General features: G+C 48.4%; 1 protein-coding gene across 2 annotated transcripts in view; it reads left to right on the top strand.

The window, feature by feature from the left end:
- Nucleotides 1-2,519: 2,519 nt before the first annotated feature.
- Nucleotides 2,520-5,978, top strand: part of EIF2AK2 (eukaryotic translation initiation factor 2 alpha kinase 2) — a 32,962-nt gene continuing 29,503 nt past the window's right edge. For both annotated transcript variants that reach the window (XM_023516679.1, XM_023516680.1), the window contains exon 1: nucleotides 2,520-2,589. The gene's annotated coding sequence lies outside the window, so the exon portion shown is untranslated. The remainder of the gene's footprint in view (nucleotides 2,590-5,978) is intronic.

The following is a 5,978-nucleotide window of genomic DNA, read 5'->3' on the forward strand; positions in this document are numbered from 1 at the left end:
CAAATCTCTGAACATCCAGCTAAATCGTCAGCCACTGACTCTGTAGAAGCCACTGAAGAAGGGGCCTTTGGTTCTTCTTGGGGGCCATGGTTAGGGAGTGAGCGAATAGGTTATGTATGATTAATCTACTCCAATTTCCTGACTCCCTAAGTATTTTTTATTTCTTCATTTGCATTCCTTGGCACGGCAATTTCATTTAATGTGGCGGCCACTGAGCTCAGGTTATAGTAAACCGGCAGAGCAGACGGCTTAGCTGCTGCAGCTGCTGGAGCCAGCACACTGATGTTCTTCATCTGTAGGTCGTCTTAGATCACCTCCACACAGATTTCCTGGGTTTCGGTTGATACAAAATTAGCAAACTCTTGCAACTCTTCTATGGTGTAAACCATCTCCTCTCAGATTTTTTTTTAACGTGGACAGGAAGTAGGATTTATTGATAGGCATGAATAAGGAGGTGGCTGCACAGTGGAAGCCCTCAGGAGTGCAGGGCCCGCCACTTGTCTGGGGTCTCAATCAGATCTTGTCCATACATTAACATCTGATTCTAGTGCCACGAGTGAAGACATGAGGTAGGGATGGGGCATCTGGGCAATCAGCACCTCCTTGCAAGGTAGGGTGTACCAACCTTATCGGACAGCAGTGGAAAGTCTGTGGACGTGCAACAGAATTTGGGAGGCAGTGGTACTTGGATTCATTCAAATCCACTCAAATTCCCAGGGCCTCCCTCTTTCCCAGTCAAGGCCCTCATTGTTCACAGTAGAAACCCAATAAGCCTGCAAATTAAATTTATATTGTAATTCTGCTATCTGCAGCATCAGAGGTTGTTTGTGGCAGTTATAAAAGCTTGTGTTGGCTTGTCGCCTGTGGCTCAAGTGGCTAAGGCGCCAGCCACATACACCTAAGGTGGCGGATTCAAATCCAGCCCGGGCCCACCAAACAACAATGATGGCTGCAACCAAAAAAAAAAAAAATAGCCAGGCGTTGTGGCGGGCGCCTGTGGTCCCAGCTACTTGGGAGGCTGAGGCAGGAGACTCACTTGAGCCCAGGAGTTGGAGGTTGCTGTGAGCTGTGATGCCATAGCACTCTACCCAGGGGGACAGCTTGAGGCTCTGTCTCAAAACAAAACAAAACAAAACAAAAAAGCTTGTGTCCTCTGATCATGCTTGAGCTTGTAATTTTTCTTTTTTGATACTCTCTTGGGCAGTTCAGAGTCTCAAAAATTCGGAAAACTTGTCCCTCCTACTGCCATTGCTGCTGCCACAGCCACCCCACAGCCATGAAGCTGACAAATGGACTCGTCCCAACACCTCTACTATCACAGCTTTTTTGTCACCTAGAAATGCCACAGGAAGATGGCTTTACCTTCTAACCCTCCCACCTCTGCTTCACATTTGGAGAACTCAAACCATGTCCCAGACCTGAGCATGTCCTGTCCCAGTTGAAAGTGTCTATTTCAGCTGTGGATACTCTGTAGCACAAGAACGTAGAAAAGAGGCAGAGTGGATGCCCAGGACCCAGTGTTTAATGTGTATTTGAGGTCCATCTAGGGACAGTCTTCCTCCCTCACCCCAGCTAAGGCGTTGTGAGTACAGACTCCTTGTTCTAATTTGCCTCCACTGCTTACTAGCTGTGTGACCTCAGTTTTCTCATCCACCGAATGGGGTTAGTAATGGCACCTGCCTCCCAGAGTTGCTGATGACATGGGACGGTGTGTGAGACAAGGTAAATGGGACACACACGGGACAGTGTGTGAGACACGGTAAATCCTCAATACTCCTCAGTCTCTGGGCCAATCAGCCACTGTGGCTCCACGAGTGAGTCACAAACCATCAGGAGTAGAATTTATTATAAATAGCGGGCTGCTTGGGTTGGACTTTGGTAGGAAACTCCATGAGGTCCTGTAGGAAGCCAGTGTCTCGCCTTAACGGCAGGACTCGCCCACAGGTGCTTCTTGGTACAGCAGCAGGCAAGTTTCTGCCAATAAGTGGATGGATGAGAAAGCACTGCAGGGCGATTATGCCCCCCAGCCTCTCCTGTCCAGCTTTGCTGACTGGCCGGCAGCACGAGAAACCGAGGGAGCGGCAGGATCCCGGGCGAGTTCATTGGCTCAGTTTCTCCTATTGTCAAATGCAGCCGATAATATCCACTTCCTCAAGCCCCCACCCCAAATGTTTGGGTCGAAGAGTAAGATGGGATCACAGAAAGGCGACAGGGTCCTGCCCTCCCGGCCGACCCTTCCCCGCAGGGGGTCGTGACTGTCCCCGGAGCGCGGCGGTGCAGGGCCCCGAGCCGGCGCCGCAGGATGCGCCCGCGCTCGCTCCGGGGCAGCTGCGCGCTCGTGTGGGAAGAGCCGGGCAGCGGGAGAAAAAGGCGGAGTCCGCCGGGAAAACGAAACCAAGAACCAGCCGCCCGCCCGCCGCCGCCCGCCGGGCTCCGGGGAGAGCGCAGGACGACGTGCACGCGGGTCGCAAGTCCCCAGTCCTCCCGCAGCCTCGGTGCAGTGCCCTTCCCGGATCTTGGGAAAGGATCGAGAAACGCGGTGGGAACTGAAAGCCATTTTCTTCCTACGAAGAATTTTCATCAGTGCAGGTAAAAACTATCTCCCTGGCAGCGGGGTGGGGGTGGGGGCGTGGGGGTGTCCTAGGTGAAGACGTATCGTTCCGTGGAGCTACGGACAGATGGAAGACATAGGCCTGAAATACACATAGATTGGCTAAATAATCTCCGGAAAAAAAAAATCTCTTACCTTCAGGGTTGCAGTAGCCCCCAGTTGCCCAGCCTCAGCTGGTGTCCCCACTCTGGCCCCTACTCCACACCGCCACCCCATTAAATCTTCTCTATCCTTAAGCATCCATGTGGTTCCTTTAAGTCAGAACCAGACACTGCTTGACTCAGGCGCCCCCAGATCTTCCTGTCTCATCAGAATTCTGTAAGCGTTTATTAGGGCCAGGCAGGCCTCTAGACACGGTGGCTTCCTTGTTGTCCCCAGGGCACAGCCAGGACTGCTCCAGTCCCTAGGCCTTTGCCCTTTCTTCTTCCTAGAAAGCTCTTTCCCAGACACCTGCTTGGGCACATCCCTTACTTTATCCTGCACTTCTTCCAATGCCAGCTTCCCAGAACAGCCTTCCCCCAACAACATGCAAATACAGAAGCCCTGCTGTGCCCTTATGGTCCTCCTTAGACCAGGCCACTTGAGTAGTTCTTACCACCTTGTGAAGTTTTCTCTTGGGGTTGAGTTCCTCCCCTAGGAAGTTCAAGGTAGCAGGGTTTCATTCATCAGCACCTGGTATATAACAAGTGTTTACTAATTATTTGTCTAATGAATGATAATTCCTAAGTTCTTTTTTGAATTCTCGAATAATCAGTCTTCCTATTGGAAGTGTTCATGTTTTCTTTAGTCCTAAAAATGCTTGCCAGATGGAAGCTAAGAGACATGCTTTCTGCTATTCCTTAAGAATGTAGACTTTTGGCGGCACTCGTCGCTCAATGGGTAGGGCCTCAGCCACATACACTGAGCCTGGAGCGTTGGACTCCAGCCTGAACCAGCTAAAGCAACAATGACAATTGCAGCAGAAAAATAGTCGGGTGTTGTGGCGGACGCCTGTAGTCCCAGCTACTTGGGAGGCTGAGGTGAGAGAATCAATTAAGCCCAAGAGTTTGAGGTTGCTGTGAGCTGTGACGCTACAACACTCTATTCAGGGTGACAGCTTGACACTCTGTCTCAAAAAAAAAAAAAAGAATGTAGACTCTTGGGTAGATTATGCTCTTGTTCTTCAGTTTGCTTATTTGACGTGAAGATCGTTAAATCATTTATAAAATAGGTACTGGTTGAATGCATGTTTGCGTGAAGTATGGTGTGTGACCTGCAGGGGGCTCAGCCCACAGGGAGCCCAAAGGAAATGAAGGCACAGGCAGAATAATTTATGGGGATGAATAAGATGGACAAATACCATTTGTTAGTGATTGAGATGGAGATTTCTTTTAGATGATGAGTAAGACATAGAACTTGCTCCCCAAAGGGCTCACTGATTAGTTGAAAAAGCAGTGAGAGCTGTGATGAGGCCTGGCAAGGTAGAGTGGCAGCCCATGACGGGTACTAGCTGCCCCTAGGGCCATGAAAGAAGGCTGTGCGTATCCGATACATGAATGGAGAGTGCTTGGTAGATAAAGGATGCAGACACTGCCTCTCAAGCTTAGAGAAAGGCAAGTGACAACTCTCGGGGAGGGGGATATTTTGGTATGCGTTATTAGGTGCCTGTTATAAGCTTGGTTCCCTTCACTCTTGTAATTCATAGTTTAGTTTAGAAAACAGTGAAATAAACAACTGTAATAAAGAGGACAATGCAAGAGCCAATGGCTCTGTGAACGAGCCATGAAAGAGTAACTGGGATTTTGAACTGGTATCTGTAGGAGGCAGGGGGTGACCAGGCAAAGGCATTGTAAAGGGGAATAGCCAAGAGCATTTTAGTAGGGAAGAGGGTTGGACAGAGGCAGGTAGGGGCTCAAGAAAGAGTCAGTGGTGAGGGAGGCACCTGTGGCTCAAGGGAGTAGAGCCCCAGCCCCATATGGTGGAGGTGACAGGTTCAAACTCAGGCCTGGCCAAAAACTGCAAAAAAAAAGTCAATGGTGAGGATATACTTTTGAGAGCCACCACTGTGTGGGTGGAGTTTCAAGCCACAAATCTGGAGGTGGTCACCAGGGGAGTGTGAGCAGAGAAGAGCATGTCTAAGGCCTGGACCCCGGGACATTACAATATCTAGAAGAAAGGCAGATGAAGAGGAACCAGAAAAGAAGCAGCGTGTGAGAAAGGAAGAGAGCAATGAGAGTGGGTGTCTAGAAGGCCAAGCTAAGACAGGGGGCAGAGGGAGAAGGGAACGAACAGCCATATCAGATGCTGGTAGACAAGGACTTAGAACTGCCTATTAGACTTAGCAATGGAGAAGCTTTATTTGTCCAGGAGATGTAAGTGTCTGATTCTCTTATATGAAACACCTAATATGATAGGCAAATTATAGAGATAGAAAGTAGCAGGACCTGAAAAGAGGAAGAAGTGGGAAGTTATTGTTTAAGGGGACAGACCTTCTGTTTGGCAAGATGAAAAAGAATACTGGAGTTGGCCCTGGTGATGGCTGTATAACATCGTGAATGTACGTAATGCTAGTGAATTGTACACTGGAAAAAAATGGTTAAAAGGCTACATTTCATGTTATGTATATTTAACACACATTTAAAATGTAAAACAAAGAAAAGATCATGATGGCTGCAGGCACAGAATAGAGAAGGAATTGAAGTAGCTGTAGAGATTGTTTCTGAGATTCTTAGAGCAGTCCGGGAGTGAGGTGTTGGTGGCTTGAAGCAGGATAAAAGCTGTAGACATGGTTTAGAAGTAGAGTTTTGGTAATGGGACCTAGATGAAAAGGTAAAGAGAGGAAGTGCCTCTCACATACGTGGTTTTCAGACTTGAATGAATGGTGGAATCATTTTCTGAGAAAGGAAACTCCAAAACAGCTTGGGGAAGGAAGCTGATAAATGCAGGTTTAGATATTTTGGGTTTAAAGTTCATACAAGGTGGGGTGCTCCCACCTAAAGGACACAATGTAAGGGTGCAGAACACAACTACAACAGGGACTTTATACAGGCACACATTGTAACCTAATCGTTTGTACCCTCGTATTAATCTGAAATAAAAAAAGAATAAAGTTCATGCAAGACATTCAAATGGAGAACGATCTAAAACTCAGGGAGGGATTCATAAAGGATATGTAAATTTTAGAGGTAATGACATGTAGAGATCATGGACATGAAAGAGAAATCACTTTAAGGAAAAAGTATAAAGTGGGCTCGGTGCCTGTGGCTCAGTCGGCTAAGGCGCCAGCCACATACACCTAAGGTGGCGGGTTCGAATCCCCAGCCCGGGCCTGCCAAACAACAGTGATGGCTGCAACCAAAAAATGGCCGGCGCTGTGGCGGGCCCCTGT

This window comes from Otolemur garnettii, unplaced genomic scaffold (assembly GCF_000181295.1).
Source record: "Otolemur garnettii isolate 467f Iridium unplaced genomic scaffold, OtoGar3 scaffold00095, whole genome shotgun sequence".
In the NCBI taxonomy this organism is placed as follows: Eukaryota; Metazoa; Chordata; class Mammalia; order Primates; family Galagidae; genus Otolemur; species Otolemur garnettii.